The 22,150-nt window shown below is 47.2% G+C and overlaps 1 protein-coding gene across 4 annotated transcripts in view; it reads right to left on the bottom strand.

The window, feature by feature from the left end:
* The window catches only part of RIMBP2 (RIMS binding protein 2), a 110,131-nt gene extending 89,329 nt beyond the window's left edge, over positions 1 to 20,802 (bottom strand). For all 4 annotated transcript variants that reach the window (XM_053959376.1, XM_053959375.1, XM_053959377.1 and 1 more), the window contains exon 1: positions 20,735 to 20,802. The gene's annotated coding sequence lies outside the window, so the exon portion shown is untranslated. The remainder of the gene's footprint in view (positions 1 to 20,734) is intronic.
* Positions 20,803 to 22,150: the final 1,348 nt, after the last annotated feature.

Here is a 22,150-nt window from a genome sequence, read left to right as displayed (position 1 = left end):
CCTGCAGCGTCTATAAATGCAGGTAAAAGTCCTGTCAGAGCCATAACCCCTTACAGGGCTTTCCCTGGGGAAAGTCTCGGGTGGCAGGAGCAGCAGGAGGAGCTGACCCTTCCCAGAGCCCGCTGCTGCAGCACACACAGGCCAGCAGAGTTTGCTGAAGAACTGACAAGTCTTTCTAGGAAAATCCCTGCCAGGAGCTGGAGAGGCAGGCTGCTGCTCCTGCTGGGCTCTGGGCTCAGCTCTGTGGGACATGAGCTGCACAGCCAAGCCTGGAGGAGCCAAATCCCTGGCAGGTCACACTCACAGTTTGTTTTTAACATTTAACAGTGATTTGAAAGATGCTGTCACTGTCTTATCTTGTATGATCTCTAACTGTGCATTAGAAATAACTCAGCAATTGTCTTTGGTGCTAGGTTGCACATGAGGAATGCCTGGTGATCACAGCACCAGCAGCCAGGCTGCAGAGGACAGCAAAATGCAAAATGCCAACAACTGCAAGTTACCACTCCACTGAAGCAATGCTTAAACATTGAGCTTCTAATGCAAGATACTTCAGTAAATCCTGCACAAAACACATTTCAATCTTTCCTCTTAAATTGAAAGGATTTTCCTGACCTGCCTCTGCTTTTAACGTGTCTTTTTCCTTTTGCCTCTATGGGAGTATAAATGAGAGTATAAATATTCAGTATTAGTGAAATAATCAGCAATATTACAATGTGCAGTACTTGTGCAGCTCTGCACTGTGTGGGTGGGTGCAGAGACTTATTCAATACAGATACTAACCAAGCTGACATCTTTTATTTACTGTCTATAATTAATTTATTACAATTTATTACTGTCCTATTAAGTATAAGCAGGTAACAATAAGATGAGCCTTGGATTAGGAGCACTGTGGATTTTTTAGGTTAAAGTTCCTACAAACCCATCACCTGCACTGTGGTAATGCAGGACAGTGTGGCAGAGATTCAGCCAAGGGAAGTGACACCATGCAGCACCCAGAGCACAGAAAATGCTGCAGATCTCAGACCTCCACAGGCTCCCAGGGAGGATTTGCCCACAGCAGCTCTCCTGCAGCCTCCATGCAAAGACAAAAGGCAGCTGGAGGAGCCCTGTCCTGGAATCTCCCCGTGCTGGGGCTGGACCATGCAGGATGTGGGTTTGACATCTCAGTTAAGTCAAATATTATCCCCAGCCCTGTTACAGCTGAGAACACGGAATTACTTTGATGATATTTGTCTTCCAATTTGAGAGCTTCTTGGTGTGTTAAACAATCGCCAGTTTCGTCCCATTACATCACATTTCAAAGTCACAAACCAAATTAATTAGCGAGACCGTGCCACCTCGTCCTTAATCTCATTAGAAAAGAGTAATGGCTACAGAATCAATTATTTCATACAGATTACTGCCTCAACACCATCAGCCTTTACATCACACAGGCTCATTCTGAATTTTCAATTCCACTGTCATTTCCTCCACTAGTTTAATTACAACCCTTAATTAAGTCCTTTCTTTAATCAACTTTATAGCTATGTCCATTCATGTATGGCTGCATATAAAATAAGAAACAAAGAGCAGCTAACAAAGCCATAGGGCCAGCAGCAGAGCATTCCCAGGATTTGGCTGGCCCCAGCCTCTGCTCCAGGAACTGCAAGCATTCCTTCCTTTGAAAAATCCACAATAAGCTCATAACAAATACAAAGAAACCCACATGTTTTGGCGAAGGTTTACAAAACCATGATACAATTTGCATTTTGCAGTTCCTGAAAATCCAGTGGATCTGTGATTACATTGACACACTTCATTGTTTACTCTTCTGTCAGTTCAGTTTCTGGGGGTCTGCAGGTGCTGTATTTTCCAGAATAGATCATTTCATTTCCAAAGCAATAATTGGGATTTTCCAGCTTCTCTCTCCACTATTATCATAAACAGTTTGCATTTCTTTCCAATGCAGCATGGGATAACAAGTTTCTCCATTGTTCTGGACACATTTCTACTTTTGCTTTTTTGCTGATTTTTTTTTCCACTATGGTAAAAATTTTTCTTATAATTTCCTGATAAAGAACCCAAGTGTTTTTTTTCTTCAATTCTATCTTTCATATTCTCATGCATAACTGATAAAATTGTCCAGTGACGTTTTTCTTTGAGATCTACTAGAACAAATGTACCAAAAGGAAATTAGCAACGAAAATTAGAAAAGCCAGCACCCTCTCTGTATGCAAATTTCTTCTCTTAAATACAAAAAATGAGACCACGGGAATCCTATTTCACTGAGCAAATTAACAAAAGGTCAGAAAGCTTGATCTTTGTCACTGGTGCACTCTGTCTGAAAGCTGAGCTGCCATTTAAATATTTATAAGGGAGAGCTGTAACTGCAGGTTGAGAGCTCTGTATGCACAGAAGGGGAAACTGAAAATATTCATGACATGGGAGACATTCCACCAAAGGAAAGTTCAGGTGAAGGAAAGGAGCACTAACCTGGAATTTTGGTAATTTATGGATCCAGACACATCAGGAAGTGTCCTAAAGCCTTTTACTTTTGGGGTCTATTATGGGACACAGACACAGGAGAGAAAATCAGACTTCACCAGCCACTGGAAACTGATGAAAAATGTGGTTCCAAATGAGGACCACAGGCAGTACACAGAACCATGTTTCATTTTTATGAATATTTTTAATGAAATAAACAGAGGAGGAGAAGCAGCTGAACAGGCATCCAAATGGGGAGAGCAAACAAAGACGTTCACCCCCTGCTGATCTCTGAACTGGGCTTGCCACCATCAACAGAGCCCCCTCCCAGCAGATTAAGGGTTCTTGCTACATAATCTCCCTGCCTGATTTTAGTGCCTTTAATTAAACTAAATTTATACTTCTCCCTGTAGTTTGATACCCAGTTTATTGAAGTTTCTGTTCAAGATTTCCCAGCCAATTCTTCCTACAGAAACCCCAGATAATACCAATGGTCCTCTCTGCATCCTTCACCTGGGCTCCCTCCAAGCCCAAAGGTGCTCTTCACACACGGGGAATGTTCCCCTTTTGGCCATTTAGGAAATTCCCTTCAGCCACAGGCAGCCCCAGCCCAGAGCTGCTCAGAAGGAGGCTCTGCAAAGCACAGCAAAGGGCAGCATGGCAAATGCACACAGGTGAGATCATATTCTGAGAGAAAAACGCTCAAAGAACTGCCTTGCTACAGCCTGGAGGCTTGAAAGGGAAGTAATTACAAGATAAATAAAATCTGAACTCTACCAAAAATACACACAGTGAGCTTGACAGGAATTCTTCTGAACCATCTGAAGAGAAAGAGTATTTGGCTTTCCAGAAAGGATAACTATCTGCAGGGTCCCTACCTAATGATCCCACGATACTGACGTTGTGAAAGCAAGCTGTCATTGGAAAATGGGCTCCAAAAGAAAGATTCACAACTTCTTGTTAAATAATTTTTGGAAGCATATAACAAAACATGCTCATTGGTTAGACAAGGCAACATCCCAAAATACTCCACTGATGACACCTGGTGGAGTTGCACAGGGCTTCCTGTCAGCTCTCTGAATACACTTCAGACTGCAGGCAACCAGGGTATCAAACTGTAGGACAGTGGGTCACGCCAGTGGGGTTTCACTCTGAATGACTTGGGTGTTTTTAAAAGGATGTTCTCTCACGTTCCTCACACTCCACACCCACCGCTGCCAGCTGTGCCCCTGGTCAGCTGCAAACCCCAGGCTGGACTGAGCATCCCTTTTCCTGCTCAGAGTTTCAGTCTGGGGGCTGTGGAGCATTTAAAGATTGCCCTGTCAGGTTCCTGCCTGGAGCATCCATTCAGAGCATGCCCACACTGAACCTTCAGCTGCAAAACCTTCACCAAAACTCGGTGTTTCAAACTCATAAAACTTGGTGTTCCAGACTCACAGAACTTGGTGTTTCAAACTCACAGATCTCAGTGCTCCAGACTCACAGAATTTTGTGTTCCAGACTCACAGAACTCGGTGCTCCAGACTCACAGATCTCAGTGCTCCAGACTCACAGAATTTGGTGTTCCAGACTCACAGAACTCGGTGCTCCAGACTCACAGATCTCAGTGCTCCAGACTCACAGAATTTGGTGTTCCAGACTCACAGAACTCGGTGCTCCAGACTCACAGATCTCGGTGTTCCAGACTCACAGATCTCGGTGTTCCAGACTCACAGATCTCAGTGCTCCAGACTCACAGAATTTGGTGTTCCAGACTCACAGAACTTGGTGTTTCAAACTCACAGATCTCAGTGCGCCAGACTCACAGAATTTGGTGTTCCAGACTCACAGATCTCGGTGTTCCAGACTCACAGATCTCGGTGTTCCAGACTCACAGATCTCAGTGCTCCAGACTCACAGAACTTGGTGTTTCAAACTCACAGAACTCGGTGCTCCAGACTCACAGATCTCAGTGCTCCAGACTCACAGAATTTGGCGTTCCAGACTCACAGAACTTGGTGTTCCAGACTCACAGAATTTGGTGCTCCAGATCCACAGAACTCGGTGCTCCAGCCTTTCACCAGCTCTGCCCTGCTGAAGGGAGCCCTCACGGCTCGTTGGGCAGAGCCACGTGGAAGGAGAGGTGTCCTGGAAGGGGACAGACAGACAGACAGATGCCTGTGCTCCCTGGGGCTCTGGGTTAGCAGGAACCTGCCAACTGCACTCCTCACTGATCTGCTCAAGGGGGTGGTCCTGAATTTTATCTCCGTGCTTGCCATGCAATGAAGATGGGCAGGACAGTCACCACCACGAAAGAGCTGAGTGACAGCTGGGGGCAGAGAAGTGGCCTGGGCTTCCCGAGCAGCTGGCAACTCAAACCTGCAGATTTCAGCTAAAATAAAAACCCTTCTTCCTTCTGAGCCCGAGCTCTGGTGATGGACACAAATCTCTAGCCTGAAACGCAGACAGGGTCACGTTTCCTGGCCTGGCTGTGGAAGGTTGCTGCTTTAACAATCCTGCTTCCCCCACTAGTCTGGGCTGCCAGTGAAGCTACCCTGGCGCCTGTCAGCTCTTTCACAGGATCAAGAATAGATGAGTAAGATGTGCTTGTCACCAGACAAAAAATTCCTTGTATCTCTGTTCAAACTTCCTTCCAATATTAGCCAGACTGAACAATTCCCACCACAACAGCAAAGAGGAAACACTACTGAAAATGCAGAGTTTGGCTTGTGGCTAATTATGCACATCTAGCTTTGTGTGAATGGTGATCTTGATTGTCAATGGGAAGACTGTTGATTTGATTTTTTAATAAATAAATTTAAAAATTAGAGCTCACTTGTCACTTGCAGCTCAAAGTAAGAAAGAACAATGGGCAGTACTGGAGGCTGTCCAGGCATGCAACCCCAGCCCTGGAACAGAAACATCCAGAGCCTGCATCACCAGAATGATAAAGTGAATGCAGACAGCTGACAAGAAAAAAGCCCTGGTAAGCAATAAAATGCTCACACCAACCAATGGAAAACACTGCAGAAAAAGTATTATTTACTTTGATTTGGTAAGTGAACTATGTGGCAAAGTGAACTATTCCCTTTAAAAATCAGCTAAGGACTGGGCTTTTTTTTTTTCTTTTTTTAATTGGAACAATAAAATCTTCAGCAACTATATTAACCATATATGAACTATAATCTGTTAAACTTTATATATATGTATATAATAGAAATGATATTAACTATAAACTATTAAACTACTTTTCCACACTTTTTTCCATCTAAGGTCACCATGGCTCGGTGCTCCCTCTCTTTGAAGCAGACCCTCTGTAACCTCCTTGGCACACAAACCCTTCCTCCATCAATGGAACTCTTCACAAAACCCAGCTCTGGTGGGAGCTGCACTGAGCAAACTCCTGCTTGCAAAAGCCTCTTCTCACTTCTCGTGTCCTGCCCCTAATTCTCCTCCTCTATGCACTCAGCATCACACTGGCCTGCCCTCTTGGTTTAAACACTTTCAGTCACTCTGATTTTCATCATGCCTCTTGCTGTAGCTGACACCACTTCTCCAAAGCGCCGCAGTCTTGAGGGTTCCCATATTTTTAGCTGCTGTGCCAAATTGCTCTGAATTTAATTAGTTAAACACCTATCTGCAGAAATCTATCCAAACTCAAAGTGAGAGTCTGCTGTCAAAGTTTTTATCATAAATTCAAAGCAACTTTGGTACCTTCTGGGCAGGAAGCTCTGATGCAAATGACTCATGTTGCTGTGTTAGTCTAAAAACCACTTCTATCTTTAAGTCTCAAAAAGCAGAGTATCACAGAAAGTGCCAATAAATCCTGTGGCCAGAGCAAGAAGTGTGATTCTTGGGAAAATACAAATCTGACTATCTAGATGGAATAATTGCTTTGTTTATTACTCTTTAACACTCTGATATAAAACTTACAAGGATAAGCTAAGATAAAGAGACAGGACACGTCCATACTACTGAGTATTTCTTCCATAAAGTATAAGTGTCAAATAATTTACCTCATTTACAAATTAGAAAAAGGTTATTGAGCATAAGACTGGCTGATATCCCCATTTGATTCATGCTGCAAATACTGACACCCTCTGTGTCCTGGAAAAGCAGGGTAAGAAATCCCTCCTGTGCTTGGTGTGCACAGAGCCATTCTGCACAGACTGCAAGGAAGCTTTCACTGACCCTCAGCTCAAACCTGCATAAACCTCCTGGCTAAGGAAAGGAGCCTTAACGAACACCAGATACTATTAATGCTGCATCTTCTAGAATACTCTTGTCAATAGTAAAATTCACATCATCTCTTAGTGACACAGACTTCACATTCGGGTTCCATAGAAGTGCACAGGATGTCCACATGACAAAGCTGCCACAGCTGCAGCCCCACTCAGCAAAGCTTTTGTACCTCAGTTTTTAGCCACTCGTGTGAACAAGCCACTGCACCACTCTGCAGGAGCTCCACACCAGCAAACATAACACCTATCTTTTCCGTGGGGCTGTTGATTTTTATGTAAATATATCAGCCAGACAAGTTCTTCTTTCATTTCACACATGTAACTAATATATTTCTCACTGGAATTATCCCACAGTGATACTACCACAAGTCTAAGGAGAATCAGGCCTTTAAGCCCTAAGTATTATCGACATAAAATGTAAATCCTTTAAAAAGGATTTGAGGTGGCTTTTTATGCGAAAATATCAGTCAGGAAAATGTCTGACTGCCTCTGACATAAACAACAGGACAAGAGCTGAAGATTCCTCTGTGAAGAAATCTGAAAGCCAAAGTGAAGCCAGAACTCGTCTGATAGCAGCTGCTCTCTCTCAATAGCCAAACCAGCCCGCTTTGACTTCCCCGTTCTGGCAGCAGCAAAAGCATCATTTTGGCAAAAACAGAGCCTCTCCTCACGAGGCAAACAGCATCTTGAGCCTGTCTTGCACAGCCCAGGATTCCTGCTCCCTGTCCCAGGGCAGCCTTGGAGCGATTCCGTGCAAACAGCAGAACTGCTCCTCTGACTCCATCAGCAGCCTGCTGATAATTATAAACGATGTCACGACCAAGTTTAAATGGATCTGCCAGAACAGAATTGAACCTGCAGAGAGAGAGGATTCTTTCTTCCCCGTGCCAGCCTCTGCCACAAGCCCTGCTGGATCTGTGCCTGCACAGGCAGCCAAAAGCATGAGCAGGCAGAGCAGCCCTGCAGCACGGGCACCTGAGCCCTGCCCCTGCCTTCCAAAACCCTGCAGTCACAGCTTTGGCTCTCCAGGCGAGGAGTCTGGCAGCCTGGCAGGCACTAATGGGCTCATCAGAGGACAGGCTCAGCCTGTGGAGAGGAACCAGGCAGAGATAAACCAGGCAGAGATAAACCAGGCAGAGATGTGTCCACGCTGCCCTCGACTCTTCACATCCAAGCCACCCCTCAGTATAAAAACCACAACTTTCTTCAGGCAGTAAGAGTTTGGGATCATCTATATGGAAATTATAAATGATGCATCAACATTTTATGAACATCAAGCATTTTTCAGCATGGACTCCTCTTACTGAGACTAAAGTTCATAATTAAAAATGAGTCCATTTATTATACAAAATCGAAAATATAAATCTTCATGGGATTCTTTTGTTTATCATTAAAGGTGTATGAACATCTACACTCAGTTGTCTGGGCCCTCTGTCACTCAGTGAAGAAATGGGCACTGCAAGGTGTAATTTATATCCAGTCTAAGACACGTACTAAAGATAGAAAGCTTTCTTTCTCCATCTGATTTCTGGAAGTTATTACTGCTGGGCATTAGTCATTCCTCATGGTCCCGTGATGGTGCTAGACCTGCCCCTTTCTGGCCAGCCTCACAGCAAATTTCCCTTGACTTCCCCCTTGCTTTTCTCATCTAAAGCTCACTGGACCCCACACACCTGTGCTTGCCCCTTCATTCCATGAGGAGCTGTGCCTGGAACTGCTGCTGCCACTGGCCCTTCTCCAGGGGAGCTCTTTGAACAAAGGCAGGTTAAATAACTGTATTATCACAGGTCCAGAATTTAGCCCAGGAAGTGAGAATCAATTTACTTTGACTTTCCTATTAAGTGATATGAAGATTAGTTAAAGGATTTTCTTTTTCTCCTGCCTCCATCTGCATCCTGAACCAGCAAAAGGCTGGAATTGATGATATGCAAGTCACATCTATCTTCCCCTTTGATCCACTTAATGAAAGTGAAACTCGTTGCAATTTCCTGCTTTCCGTCTTTTAAGGAATGTGGTTACTTTGAAGATTCCTTGAAGCTTACAGTGTTTTTCCTTATAACTAAATTCTGTTTCTCCTGGATACCTTACCTCTTCATCACAGCCACTGTAAGTTGTTCATACACATCTCTCCAAAGCATTCTGGACTGACTGAGCTCCACAAACTCAAATTCTGACTTCAATTGATATAAAAACTTTTCTAGAAAACGTTTTTTGCTTTCTCTCTCCCTCCATCACACAAGAATTTTGTATTTCTAACTGCCGGTGCAAGCACTGGAGTAGCATTTAAATGATGGCTTCAAATTTGCTAAAATGGATGAGAAGGTGTCTTCATCAAGGTAATGGACAGGTTGTGCTGAGCTGGAGCCCAGTTTGGGCAGATTGGGGCAGGTTCTGCTGAGCTGGAGCTCAGTTTGGGCAGATTGGGGCAGGTTCTGCTGAGCTGGAGCCCAGTTTGGGCAGATTGGGGCAGGTTCTGCTGAGCTGGAGCCCAGTTTGGGGCAGACTCTGCTGAGCTGGAGCCCAGTTTGGGGCAGACTCTGCTGAGCTGGAGCCTAGTTTAGGACAGACTCTGCTGAGCTGGAGCCCAGTTTGGGCAGGTTCTGCTGAGCTGGAGCCCAGTTTGGGCAGGTTCTGCTGAGCTGGAGCCCAGTTTGGGCAGGTTCTGCTGAGCTGGAGCCCAGTTTAGGACAGACTCTGCTGAGCTGGAGCCCAGTTTGGGCAGGTTCTGCTGGGGCAGGCCGTGCTGAGCTGTCCTGTCACGGGGTTCCCAAGCCCTGCACTGCCTCTCCCTCCCAGGGGAAGGAGAACACCCAGAGGGGTGATGGGTGTACACAACTGCCCTGGAGCTATTTCCAGCCTAAAGGATCCTCTGGTTCCAGGGCTCCACGGAGCAGAGTCCCACCTTCACCCTGACCCTCCGCCCAGCAAACCAGGCACGCTCCAGAGCGGCTCTGCAGGAAAGCTGTTAGCACAAACACTGGACTTCATCCTTCCAGCTGAACACAAACCAGAAAACCCCACACCACCACATCTCCTGAAAGTCTCTACCTTGCATATTCTGCTGGCAAGCTTAGATAAGCACACTGGAGGGAAGCTGAGAGAGCTCCAGACGGGAAAGGTTAATGTTGCTGTGCTGTGCCTTGGTTTTGCACAGTGATTTGGCTCCCTGCCAGCCTGATTCCTTCAGTTTTTAACTATCTGCAGCTGAGTGATTACATTAATAAACTTCCAGAGCACACAGCATGCTAAATTCAAGCCACTGTTCATGTAGGAAGAGAATGGATGTCTTTAAATACACTTTCTCTTCTAAACCCTAGGAACAAAAAAAAGCAAACCCTGGCCTGATTTTCTCTGAAAGAACCCTTCTTTAGAAACCTCCAGCAACCTCTTGATTCTCAGCAGGATTTTTAGGACCAGGAGTATTCCCTCTCAGCTGAACAAAGAATTTTTTCTTTATTTTTAAGGTGGTTGCAGCAGATCTAACATCTCTCTCCATCACCCATCATCACAGGTCTGCAAAAGTCAGATCCCAGTCAAAACATCCCCAGAAATTACAGTTTGAAGACCTTAAGGTCAAAAGCATTCACCTGTACTGTCCAGGCTCAGAGAATAAATCATCAGCAATGTTTTATAACCAGAGAGGAATAGGTGAGACCAGAAATCTTCAGGTCAAGTCCACCCCAAGTGCTCAGACTGGGCCACACAAAATCCCAAGTCTGCCTTACAAACAAATTACCAAGTAAGGATGGGGAGGGAGTGAATCCTGTTATGTAACACACAAATAAGAATATTTTCACTTTTGGATAACAGGCAAAATGTTTGCTGGCAGCACAGAGGGAGAGTTTTTAGCAAGGTGTCACAGCCACGATGTTTCCCCAGTAAATCCGAGGCAGCCCCAGCGAACGCCCCCTGCAGCAACAGGAACAAATGCACTTGGCTTTTCTGCAGCAGGAGCAGCTCCCCGCCAGCCCCGAGCCTTGCCTTTGCCTGCCCTGTACCCAGACAGGGGATAAAGGAGGATGTGCAAAGTGAGCAGGCACACCTTCCTGCAGGGAGCTGCCCACCTCTTACAGCAGCACTCAGAGTGTTGGTGTCCTCTTCCCAAAATCCCTTCACTTGCCATATACAACTGCTGGATTCTTTTCTTTTTTGGTTGCTCATTTATTTTTAATTTGTGCAGCAGGAAATGACTGAACCTGTTCCATGTGCATTGCACAAAGCCCACACATCCCCTGGTGAGCTCACTCAGGAGCAGAGCTGTGCAGTCAGCGCTGCCAGGTTGGGTCCCCAGCTCTGCCACTGACTCATGGCAGAAATTTGGTGAAACTCTGTGCCCTCCCGAACAAAATGGGGATAATAATCACTCTTACCTAGGAGATGTGCACTAAGACTTTGTTAATTAATGTCTGTAAGGACTTTGAAATCCCAAGATGAAAGGCGAAGTGCATCACATGAATCCATGGAACATAAAGCAATGCGTGAATGGAATAATGCCTTCACCACTTCTTTAGAGCATTTAACACTTGTTAACCATTCACCTCGTGCTTGCAAAGGCAAACTGCTGCCTCTGCACTCCAAAGAGCCCTGCCCAGGGAGAGCCGGGGGCCAGCAGCAGCTGTGGACCGTGCCTGCACACTCCCTTCCCCTCCTGAGGAGGAATCCACCGAACCCCCCGGGATCAAAGAGCGCTGCCTGCAGACAAACACACGGAAACAAAACAGCTCCGTGGCTGGGAAAACAGGCGAGCCAGCTTTGTGTGTGCCTGCGATCCCCGGGGGCTGCAGCAGAGCTGCTCTGAAACCTCCTGCCGGCTGAGCATCGTCCATCCCCAGGCCAGGTAACAGCACTAAGCTAAAAGAACACAAAATAACGGCAAAATGCAGATCTTCGACAGGGGGAGCTTACCCCAAATGGAGCCATTTGTTAGCATGGCTTCCTGTTCTATCTTTATGGAGGAAAATGGAGTATCTGATACTAACATTCCACCTGAAGCACGTGTGAGGGACTGAGCAGGTATTCTTGAGGCAGCACAAGGAATAACCCAATGTATTGGGCCCCATGGGAATAACAATTCAAAATAAAATTCTGCTTTTCCCAAGAACCCTTCTGGGAGAAACCTAAAAATGAGTAGCAGAACTATTCACAAATACTATGGCAGTGAGAGATTAGGAGAAACCTTGGGCTTCCAAGCAGACAGAGCTTTTAGTTAGGAAGTCTGAACTGAAAAATATTCAGTCACACTGAGAAAAGTACCAGAGGCACCATGTAAAGACTGCAAAAGTAAAAAGGGCTTATTTACATAAAGAACATTCATGTAGCACTTGGAGCAAGGGTTCATTGAGAATTACTGAATTCAGACAGAGAACAAGCCCAGGAAGCACTTAGACAAGGTTAAACTAAAGCTGGGTTAAAGCTCAGCCAGACAGATGCTGTGGAAAAGCTTCTGGCATTTCTGAACACTTCCATTGTCTTGGCAAGCTCTGGGTGTTTGACCTGGAGCACTCAGCACTAAGTCTGTGCCTGAGTCAGCATTAGTGATGAAATCAGACCTACCTTGTCATTTTGGCACTATTAGACAACAAAGAGTAAGCTCTTTTAGTGTTTCATAACATAAGCTCCCCAAATTCCTGGTTTATTCACACAGCCCTTTCTTCTGGCTTGCTCCTGTTCCAACCCATCCTTCCTGAGCACAAATCCTACACTGACACAAAAAGCCAGAGCTTTAAGATGTGTTTTAAGAATTCCACAATCTTTGTAGATGGTTTTAATTATTGATGATGGAAATAATGGGGCTTGTTTCTCACCCCTCTCTCCTGCCCTTCCAAATGGGCCAGGTCGTTTTCAGAGACACAGAGTGAGATATTGTGATATCTCCCCTGAAGTATTTACTTGCTGGTTTTATTATTTATGTAACAGTGGTCTATTATCAATCCAACAGCGATGGATAGTGAGAGCTGAACACTCCTGTGGGACTTCATCCCTAGAGCAGGTTTGATGGAAGTATGAAAATCCAGCTGCATTTTTCCCATGCACACCTGTACTGGACTGCAGCAGTGGGACTCGTGCACGAGGGGATTTGCCACAGCTCTGAATGAGAGACATTGCACCAGCCCGTGATGAAAGAAACCCATTTCAGCCCTCAAATTATTCCAATAAATTAGAAATTCTGATAATAGGAATGCCATGGACCCTCAAAAGCACTGCAGCTCACAGGCCTGCATTACTCTGCCTAGTTAATGCCAGCAGTTATTCTTTTAATGAACGTTGCAGAGAACAAAAAATAAATAGTGCTACATGCCTCAAATCTGCATTTTTCTAACAGCCATGATTGCTATGAAAATTCTGTTCTCTTGGCAATTGTTACACACCACAAACAAAATCTCATTTTTACCCCCAGGCAATGTGGTGTCAAGGACAGTCCCTTTTTGCTTACTTGTGAGTAGTCCACAAATGACAAGCTTGTGGAAAGCTAAATTGTGATGTATTACTGAGGACAAAGCCAGCACCAAAGACAAGGAATTAGTAAAATTAATTAGTAAAACTCACCAGTGTTTAACGAAGAGCACTTCTGAACTCACATTTATCAAATGATTCTAAGAAGCAAGCCCAAACACAGAACAGTAGAATCCCTTTACACACATGGAAAATAAACAGATGCTACCTTTTAATTCTTTGTTTTCCACTCCACCTTCTCACTGGGTGGTTTTTAAGCCTCTCCAGTTCTTCCTGCCTCTTTCAGCGGCCTGGGAAATCCTACAGGATCTGATCTAACTTCTAAGGAAGCACACAGAGCTGAAGTGGGCAAACTAGGCTGGTAAAACCCCAAAGAGAACACCAGGGCACGTGGGTACTTTGCCCAGACACCTTTCCTGGGGTAAAAGACCTTCTTTCAAACAATAATTTCCAGTGCATAACCCAGCTGCACTAGGGAAGATTTCCTGTTACTTAGTTACAGCAGATGAGAGTGAGACAACATCCTTCTCAACAGCAGCATGGCCCTTAAATGCTATTAAATAAAGTGATACTAAAAAATCAACAGCACGCTTTGACTCCATGTTCTGGTAGCTTTTTACACACCTAAATTTTAGTTCCACGAAGCGCAAGGGGGCCAGGGAGGGGAAGGAGCTCATCTGAGAGGGGTCAGGCGTGGGGCAGGGAGGAAGGAGAAGGTTTTCCTCAGCATCCTCTGCCCTGCCCAGCTGGGGTTCAGGCCTGGCAGTGCTCAGTGCCTGCCCTGGGCTGGAGCTCTGCAGAGCAGCAGGGAGTGCCCAGTGCCACCTCCAGGGTCACACCCGCGTTGTGGCAGCACTGACAGCCGCGGCCAATGGAACGTGCACTGTGTTCATGGGCAGGACACAAACACTGGGCACTCAGTGCTGCTCTCTGCTCTCTGCCCAGAGCAGTTCTCCCACAGAGAATCCCTGGCACCACCTGAGCCCCACAGACTGCAGGGTGGCACACCAGTGGGGTCAGCAGTTCATGGCTTCGCTCTTTCAGCTCTCATCACCGTGGGCAGCCTGTTTTCCTCTCCTGTTCTCTACATTGCTCTGTCTTATTTTAAGACAAGGAAAAAAATCACGTGTTTACAACACTTTTATCATTATGTTACAAAAATATCAGCAGCTTGAAGCTTTATGCACTTCATTTCCTTGTAGCAGTGTTTGCAGAAATCAAACAGACATTTTTCAAAAGGGAAGTTAGGATGCAAGCCGAGCACAAGGTTTGGGGTTTCTGATAATTAGTAACTACCAACATCCAGGGTGGCAAAACTCTCACTTGCATGGGACAGCTGGGATCCATATCCAAAGTCACTGAGCAGGGCTGCTTCACTCTGGCTGCACGAGAAACGTCACCTTGTGGAACTCTGAGGAAAAGCTGGAGCTCCCACCCCTGCAGGAGTGAGGCTGAGGCTCACTGGAGCCACCAGAGCTGTGGCACTACAAAGGACCAGCCTTCTCCCAGCCTTATCACCCTCTTATCAACCTCTCTGCCTTATCACCCAGAATTTCATCCAGCTCTCCCTCCTTTCTCATTACAACTTTCACGTCAAGACCACAGCAGCTCATTGCCACTGAGCCTGCCCAGCAGGTAAAGACAGGAGGCAGAAGATGCCCCGTGGTTTATCAGAGAGCACAACAGAGCCACAGACAGACAAAACTCACAGACAGGACTCAGCCCCCAAGGCCACACCCTGGCCAGGAAACCAAAATGAGATTTATTTCCTTCAGGGCCCAGGCTGGTCCATCCATGGGTGCTCAAGCTGCACTGGATAGTGGAGAAGGAGGTACAGGGATGATGTATGGGATGTATAGGGGGGTACAAAGATGATGTACAGGGATATTGTATAGGGATAATGTACAGGGATAATGATGTATAGGGATAATGTATAGGGGTGTATGGGGATCTTTTAGGCACCAAGAGTGTGGGACTGTGTGTGACCAGGACTGAAGTGTGACCAGGAGATGGTTCTGGCCTGGAGGAAGGAGGAAGAGCTCTTACTCTGTGAGTGGACACATTGCTGCCATCTACAAAGTGCTCCTTTAGCAAGCCAGAACCTAATGAATTACCCAGCATTAAAAATTGATCGTCCCTACACAGCATTTTTTAAACCTGTATTGATTCACGTTTTCATTCTGTAGAAAGCACCAGGGCCCAATTAAGACCTGGGTGAGGTGAAGGGGTGGGGGGACGAGCTGAGAGGTTCCTTGGGCTTGCTCTGCGCTCGGGTGACTTCAGAACTGGGATGAGCAAAGCTCTCAGGAAAGCAGAAAGGCTCCGAGCATCCTGCATTTAGCATTTATTCGATCTGTGCCTGGCGTGCCAGTGTTGAAATCCGAGCCCTGCCTGCTCTGCCCTGCAGGGAAGGCAGACAGAGCCGACTGCAAAGCGTCTCCGCCAGGGAAGACAATTGACCTGACAGCCGAGGGCACAAATCTTGTGCCAGAACAAACCATCCACAAGATTTCTGCAGTCATCCTACATAAAAAACCTGATCAGGCCGCTGGCTTCAGACAGAGCCTTATGTCAGGCCCAGTATGACACAAGCACATTTTCCCAAACTACTTAAAGGTTATGTAATAGAGATCTGCAGAGCATTAGCAGTCACATGACACGTCCCACTAAGATTTCAAACTGCCACCTACAAAATTTAATTAGCAAGCAGTAAACAAGAGAGAGGGGAAGGAATACACTCCTGGAGCTGGTAGGGAATATTCCTGAGGTTCTAAACTATGTGCAGGACTGGGGCAGGGAGGTGGGGATAGCAGAAAGTCAGACTTTACCAGGAGGGGGAACTGTGAGTGCCACAGAGCAGGGAAATGCAGGGCACAGGGGCCAGAGCCAGCCCTGAAGTGCTGGTCACTGTGACAGCTGAGAGCTCCCTGCCCTCAATCTGAGCTCCAGCAGTTCCCTGACCCTATCCCTATCCCAGCTCCAGCCATCTCCAGCCAGTGCCCAGCCCAGCACACGCCCAGGCACCCTGTGCTGTGCCCCTCTCCGGCTGTGGCTGGCACAGATCTGTACAAGTCCTGGCTGATTGACACCAGAGAACACTCTCAGTGAGAGGGGCAGGGCCCTCCCTGCACTTCCCACACCAAAAAGGCACCATGGCATTCCATACTGGAGTAACAAAGAGCATTTTTCCAGCTCTGTAAGAAGGAGGTACAGAAATATTCAGCAGGAGCTGAAAAGGTAAAGTCACAGAATAAATTCCCTATTCTGGCAGAATTCAGCCTTGATTTAGGATTTTTCTAAGCCAACCCTAAACAAGTTAACCTGCCTCAAGAAAGGCTTGTTTTCCTTTCACAGTTGACATGGGGGGTTATAATTGTGATTTTTTCCATCACACATCCAGTGTAAAAACTTGATGAGGCTGTCTCATAATAAATAATGAGAAATGATTTATGCTCCTCAGTGAAAGGAAGTAAATCAGTCCAGTTCTAGGGGAGGTGGAGCATGGAAGGAAAGGGGTGCATGTGAGCTGCCCACCAGCCCACCATGTTCACATCCAGCCTTGAGGAAGAGGGGCTGGCTGCAGGATGATCTCTAAAGGAAAACTGTAAAAGGGTTTCTAACTGTCCTGAGATGAGAGCAGGGAAGAGAATCCGTGCCATGCTGTTATTTTCTCAGTGCCTTCCTCCTGCCTGTTCACAGGAACAGCCTGCACTGCTGCTGATCAGCCAGCACTGGGCACAGCAATCCCTGCTGCTCTAGAAACCCAGCCTGTGTGCAGCAGAAAATAGAAAACTTGATGACAATTACATATTTTTAAAAAAGCAACCCCCCCCCATCCCATTCCCCCTGTCCTGACCCCTGCACTGTAAATGTTTGTCCCAAACCACTGCCACCAGCAGGGGAATGAGGCTCTCCACTCCAACCTGGACATCCCCACCAGCACAACACAGAATTTAGCTAATCAGATGATATTCCTGAAACCCCAGAACAAATTCAAATTTTTCTGGCACTCAGCAATATTTTCTATAGATCAGCAACACACAATGCAGGCTGTCAAGTGATTTATAAGTAGCATCTAGAAGCCTCTGCTGGGATTCAGCATCCTGATGGAGAAAACAGTATTTGGTCTGAAAATCTCATTTCCTAAGCAGATAAAATAAATAGAATGTAGTGGAAAGAGTTCATTATTATTCCCATTTACAGAGGGAGCACAGAGCCCAGGTGCTAAATGCTTTGCTCAGGGCCAATCACAGAACCTGTGGCAGAGCTGGAAGCCCCACTCTTGTTTCCTGAGCACGAGCACGAGCCGAAGTGTGGAGCCACGAGCCTTTGGACCACTCTCATCTCCTCACCAAAATCCAGCCACAGGCGGCTTTACAGCCATCACTTACAGGATGAACACACATCATTTATCAGGATGGGTGCAGGAAACCTCAGTGCCCTCTCAAGCTGCAGTCCCCAGCTGCTGCAGGGCCAGGGCACCCCTGCCCCTGCCCAGAGCCTGGCAGGAGCCCTCTTCTCCACCACTGAGCACAAACTGGCCCCGTGGCACCTTGTCTGGGAGAAGCTGCCTTTTCCCAGCACAGTGGCTACACTCCAGTTCTATTTTTATTCATGATATTGGGATATATTTGTCAATTCTAACAGCAAATGCTGTTCTAACAGAGGAAATGCTGCTGCCAGCAGCACTCTGTGACAATCCTCATCTGTGCTGGACAGGCATCTTACACAGAACATCAACAGTCAGACAGGTAATCACCAGTGGCACCAGGTGTTTTCCAGAAAAGCTGAAGCAGATTTCAGTTCCTTGCTCCTATGCACAGAGACTTTCCAAACACCAGAGAGGAACTGGCATCTACACAGCTTGACATTCGATCAGAATAGGATATACAGGCTATGAGAGGGGCAAACAAAGGATTTACACAAAATTCCAGTTTAGTCAGAACCTTTTGCTGAATAATAACCCAAAAATAAGCCCCAGGAGAAAAGTCGTGACTAACAGATATTTCAGCTGGTGTGACATATTCCGTAGCAGTGATGAGGGCCCGAAACAGTTTCAGTGAAATGACAAACAGCCTTGACTGTCAAACCATGCTTCATTCAACATGAATATTGAAAGGACAGGACATGACCAGCTGCTTTCTCATTACAGAGCAAAGTCAGCGTGGTTTTGGTTATTTAATTTTGATCTGTGGTGGGGCACTTGACACACAAAAAGGAACCCCCCTAATACCCAAGGATGTTAATTATCAGTGATGACAGGCTTCCCATTTCTCTTGTGGCAGCCCAGAGAGGTTCAGAGTTTTGTAACAAGAACACTGCTGTGCTGGAGTATTGATTTAAGGCTCAGTGTCACACAGCTCTCCAAAGGGCAGTGGTCACACACACGGGTGTGTGCACACCTAACACCTAAACCAGAGACACACCTGTACAGTCTGGGCAGATGCAGAAGTACATCCATGGCTTGTACAGGCAAGGCACCGGTCACATCTACAGAGAGATGCTTCAGGTTTCTGAGCTTGCAGCTCTCAGTTAGCTACAGCAGCACTTAGCAGCTATTCAGACCATTTTCACGCAGAAATCTGTGGCACTGCCCTGCCCCATATTTTGTTCCACCTCACTTTTCCTACCCCTAAAACCCACGTGCTGTTTTAGAGCTGTAACTTGGTTTTAATTCTAGAAATTTCAACACGCTGCCTGTCTCCAAAAGGTGCTCCAGGTAGAGACAAATACATCAAGTTGGACGTAATAGCAGAGCCCCTCTGTTCACTGCCTCTAGCATGCAGTCATGCTGTATTTTAGCAGCTGGAACCCGCTCAGGTACGTAAGCAGGGAAAATCAGAGCTCTCCAGCCTGCAGACAGCATGGCCACTTGCCTGGTTTCATTTAGAGTCGGTCTTTTCCCTTTTTAAAAGGGAACAGTCTGCACAAAGCCACTGACCAGGACCATCAGATCAAAAAGGAACAACAAAGAGGCACCTGAAAAAACCCCAAACTCCTTTAAGGTACTAGAAGCAGCACAAATGTGTTTCAAAGGCTGCCTACAGTGGTGAATCCTGGCTGACATCTGTAATATTTGATCCGAATTACCTTCTTCATTTGTCAGCTGGGCAGACTTGAAAGCCCTCCTCTAATAAAAACGCAACACCTCCCGATCAAAAACGCCAAAATACAAAGTGACTACAGCAACTTTCATATCAGTGCCATATACTGCTATTTTTTATCATATTGGCTTTATGGGGATGCTGTATCTTCCCCTTTACTGCTTGGTCTGTGTTTCAGTATTTCATGCTGTTTTCTTAAGGCAGCTCTTCTATCTTTCCAAGCAATAGTCCTTATTTTTATTTGGATGATAACAATCATGGTATTCTTCCCCTGTCACAGAATACTTGGTGCAATTCTTGATGTTACAACCAGTGCCTTTGAATTTAGGTATTTCTTCAAAATATATCCAATCCCTTAAGAAGCAGGCTCTGTATTCACCAGATGCAGAGTCAAGCCTCACTATTAAGTTATTCTGCTGAGTTATTTTGTATACAAACCCTGCATCCCTACCTGCCCCGGACAGAACAGCCCAGGCAGTGTTTTACCACTAAAAAACCTGGCAGCAGTAGCTTAAAAAAGCAAACCCGAAGCTTTAATGTGCGCTGAGATTCTCCTCAGCCACAACCGCTCGAAGCCCATGTACAGCTGTAATGTCGACCATCACATCGCTCTGGGAAAGACACACCCCCGTGCCCAGCGCCGCCAGCAATGGCCAGTTTGGGGGAGAGGTTACTAAAAACCCTGCAGTACCCCCTGAACGCGGAGCACAGCGTACTGCTACATGCTAATTCACTGGTATTTGCGGGAATATGCAATCGTAAATGTCATCATTCTGTTCTACGTGATCGTCTGCAGAACAGACATCCCCCAATCCTGCTATCCAGTGTCCACGTATCTGTCTGTATCTGTCTGCGAATCTCGCCGTTCGGTGAAAAAAGGATGAGGAATTTACTGGCAATTGGTCTGGTTCAGCTTCAGATGCCAGACCAATGCCACGTATTCGCACGGGCAGTGGCTGTGTGGAGGAGCAGCCGGCGATGACTTTGCCGTGACACGACAATCCACATTTGCAAAGCAAACACATTCTGAGGAGATGCACCGTGCCTGGGGCTGGGGGCAGGGACAGCCACAGCCACCGCCACCACCAACTTTGCCCACAGACACCAACACGGAACAGAATCACAGCCATCAAACCTGCCAAAATGGCTTTTATTTTATTGGAAACCCTAAAAGCGACTGGGAAATGACATCAGATTAAACATCAGTCGCAGGGAGGATGGAATAATCTAGCAAGAGTTTAATCCCTTTACCTAGTGCTCGTGCACGATGCACATTTTATTATTCAGAGCAGCACCTAGAAGGGAAGATGCAGTGAAGGGCATCACCGAATTGCTGCAGAATATTAAAGTTTGCCTGCCTGCGATAAGAGTTACCGACGCCGGAAGGGGACTCTCCTCCCGCACACGCATCCCCATCCCCTTCCCCATCCCCTGCGGCCCCGCAGAGCGCGGAGCAGCCCCGGCTGCTCCCAGGGAGCGATCCCCGCGTACCTGCGCTCAGGCGGTGCCGACGGCGAGCGGGCTCATGCGGGAGCGGAGAGGAGCGGAGAGGAGCGGAGCGGGGCCGGGCAGCAGCTCCGGGTGTCGGCAGCAGCTCCGGGGCCGGCAGCAGCAGCTCCGGGGCCGGCAGCAGCAGCTCCGGGGCCGGCAGCAGCAGCTCCGGGGCCGGCAGCCGCAGCTCGGGGGCCGGAGCGGAGCGGGGCCGGCCGCAGCCGCAGCTCCGGCGGCGCTCGGTGCCGGCGCTTCACGGGCGCGGAGCGGGCGGGCAGGCGGGGAGCCGAGCGAGCATCATTGCCGTGCACGGCCGCCCGTGAGCCTATGAGGCGCTCGCAGCCGCCCAAGATGGCTTTCCCGGAGCCCGCGGCCGCTCACATGGCCCGGGCCCCGCGGATGCGCCGCCCGAGGGGCGCGGGGAGCGGCTGCGGGCAGAGCCGCGGTTCTGCGAGCTGCGCTAGCGCAGGATCTGCTGGCGAGGTCAGCTGTGGCCTGCTGGCACGAACCAATGAACTGTAAATGCGAGCCGCAGGGGTTTTTTTCCGCCGCCCGGCCTGCCCAATGAAGGCGCAGGAGCGCCGGCGCGGAGGGGAATTAAGGCAGATTACCTGAAGCATCCCAACCGTTCCGCCGCTCCTCTTCCCGAGCAAACTGGGGGCAACGCATTCCCACAAAACTCCTAAGCTGCAGCAACATCTCCCCAGCAGGCAGAGGGAGACGCTGTAAGGGGATACAGGGAAAGATTTTCAATAAATCAAATTTTAGAAACCCAGCTTCAGTCGTTTTCTCATTGTTTTTTGCTCCTAGTTCCTCCTGAGCAGAGATGATCCGAGTGACAGAATCTGATCACTTTGGGAGTGCATTCACTACAACACAACTGAATTCCCCAGGCTGATGAAGGTTAAATCATCAAGAAAACATCTGAATTATACTGAGTGGTATTTCTGTATTTTCCTTTTAGTATTTTACAGGAGAAAGAAATATTGCATTCTCAAGGCACTATTTTATTGAATTCTGCTAAAGTATCTAGTGAGATACATCCCTCAAGTCACTAATGTCTTTCCTACAGTTCCTTTTCAGATACCAGCCTTCCTCCCATGGTTTTACCCACAGACATAACAAGGAAGAGCGGGAGAATTTTGGGAGAAATTTGGCATTAACAAGAGAAGGCAGATTTCCCCTCAAGCCCAATGGTTCCTTCTGATGTTGAAGTGCATGGGGAGTACCCTGCTCTCCAGGAACTGCCAGCACCTGATGCTTCTCTGGAAGGAATTAGGAGCCATGGAAGAGGGATTTCTCAGATGATCTCTCTCTCAAGTTTTGTGTTGTGTGGATTTCCAGTTCACGCTCAGTGTGAGCCCCTGATGTTTACTGAGCTGCTGGGGAGCCTCTCCCAGCTGGCCTTGTCTGGAT

Source organism: Vidua chalybeata, chromosome 18, assembly GCF_026979565.1.
Source record: "Vidua chalybeata isolate OUT-0048 chromosome 18, bVidCha1 merged haplotype, whole genome shotgun sequence".
NCBI classification, from domain to species: domain Eukaryota; kingdom Metazoa; phylum Chordata; class Aves; order Passeriformes; family Viduidae; genus Vidua; species Vidua chalybeata.
The sequence above is the reverse complement of the archived record's forward strand: the minus strand, read 5'-3'. Positions and strand labels throughout refer to the sequence as shown.